Source organism: Mirounga angustirostris, unplaced genomic scaffold, assembly GCF_029215605.1.
Source record: "Mirounga angustirostris isolate CCGP_5_RB_7025 unplaced genomic scaffold, mMirAng1.0.hap1 SCAF_3, whole genome shotgun sequence".
Taxonomy (NCBI): domain Eukaryota; kingdom Metazoa; phylum Chordata; class Mammalia; order Carnivora; family Phocidae; genus Mirounga; species Mirounga angustirostris.
In genome coordinates, this window is record NW_026991711.1 from 174400571 (window position 1) to 174402674 (window position 2104).

Below are 2104 nucleotides of genomic sequence, written 5' to 3' on the forward strand. Positions count from 1 at the left end.
TCAGTTAAGCTTCTGCCTTCACCTCAGGTCATAGACGCCAGGGTCCTGTGATCAAGTCCCACATCAGGCTCCTTGCTCAGTGGGGAGCCTGCTTCTCCCTCTGCCTCTGCCCCTCCCCCCTACTTGTGCTCTCTCTCTCTCTCTCTCTCTCTTTCTCCCTCTGTCAAAATAAATAAATAAAATATTTAAGATAAATAAAATAAAATAAATAAAAAATGAGAAAACAAACGAGAAAACTGAATATCTGATGTTACTAAGGATTTTGTGTTGGTTTTGTGTGATGATTGTATTGTGATTATGTTTTAATAGCATAGTTTTTGTCTTTTAGAAATACTCCCGAAATATTTACGTATGAAATTACACAACCAATATGCCTAGGATTTGGTCAAATTAATCAAGGATAGAAGTAATGAGAGAAGCTGTAGAAAAGTAAAATTGGCTGGCTCCCGTTCTCACAGCCATTGCAGTACATTGAGCTCCATAGAGAGAGCGCCAGGGCAAGTGAGAGCCAGACGGGCACTGGGCGACTCTGGCTTGCTGAGGAAAATAATTAAACATGGGCAAAGGAGATCCTAAGAAGCCGAGAGGCAAAATGTCATGATATGCATTCTTTGTGCAAACTTGCCAAGAGGAGCAGAAGAAGAGGCACCCAGATGCTTCAGTCAACTTCTCAAGGGTTTTCTAAGAAGTGCTCAGAAAGGTGGAAGACCATGTCTGCTATAGAGAAAGGAAAATTTGAAGACATGGCAAAGGCAGACAAGGCCCATTATGAAAGAGAAATGAAAACTTATATCCCCCCTAAAGGGGAAACAAAAAGAAGTTCAAGGATCCCAATGCACCCAAGAGGCCTCCTTCAGCCTTTTTCTTGTTTTGTTCTGAGTATCACCCAAAAATCAAAGGAGAACATCCCGGCCTATCCACTGGTGATGTTGCAAAGAAACTGGGAGAGATGTGGAATAACACTGCTGCAGATGACAAGCAGCCTTATGAAAAGAAGGCTGCTAAGCTGAAGGGAAAATATGAAAAGGATATTGCTGCATACTGAGCTAAAGGAAAGCCTGATGCGGCAAAAAAGGGAGTTGTCAAGGCTGAAAAGAGCAAGAAAAAGAAGGAAGAGGAGGAAGATGAGGAAGAAGAAGAGGATGAGGAGGAGGAGGAAGATGAAAAGATGAAGAAGAAGATGATGATGATGAATAAGTTGGTTCTAGCTCAATTTTTCTTGTCTATAAAGCATTTAACCCCCCTGTACACAACTCACTCCTTTTAAAGAAAAAAATTGAAATGTAAGGCTGTGTAAGATTTGTTTTTAAACTGTACAGCGTCTTTTTTTGTATAGTTAACACACTACCGAATGTGTCTTTAGATAGCCCTGTCCTGGTGGTATTTTCAATAGCCACTAACCTTGCCTGGTACAGTATGGGGGTTGTAAATTGGCATGGAAATTTAAAGCAGGTTCTTGTTGGTGCATAGCACAAATTAGTTATATATGGGGATGGTAGTTTTTCATCTTCAGTTGTCTCTGATGCAGCTTCTACGAAATAATTGTTGTTCTGTTAACTGACTACCACTCAATAATTGCAAAAAAAAAAAAAATTGCAGCTGTTTTGTTGACATTCTGAATGCTTCTAAGTAAATACAATTTTTTTTATTAAAAAAAAGAAAAGTAAAATTGGTCATAAACTGATAATTGTTGAAGCTTAGTGATGGATCCATGGAAGGTTAATATATTGTCTTCTTTTGTATTTGGTAGAAATTTTTAAAATGTTTTTTAAAGATTAATTCCTTCACCCCTATGCCTACAAGATTTTGCTTTCCCCCAAGTTTTTTTAAAATATAAGCATATCTTTATAGTTACTACAGTTTATAATACTATATTATATACTTGAAAGTCACTGAGAAAGTGGATCTTAAATGTTCTCATTACAAAAAAAAATTTGTAACTCTGTATGATGATGGATGTTAACTGGACTTACTGTGGTGATCATTTTGCAACATACACAAATATCAAATCATTATATTTTACACCTAAAACTACTATATTATGTCAACTATACCTCAGTTAAAAAACATATATAAGCATACTTCTGATGAGATACATTTCTGT

General features: G+C 37.0%; 1 pseudogene; it reads left to right on the forward strand.

Annotated features, from left to right (window-relative positions):
* Window positions 1-465: 465 nt before the first annotated feature.
* LOC123840429 (high mobility group protein B1-like) lies at window positions 466-1197 on the forward strand (annotated as a pseudogene).
* Window positions 1198-2104: the final 907 nt, after the last annotated feature.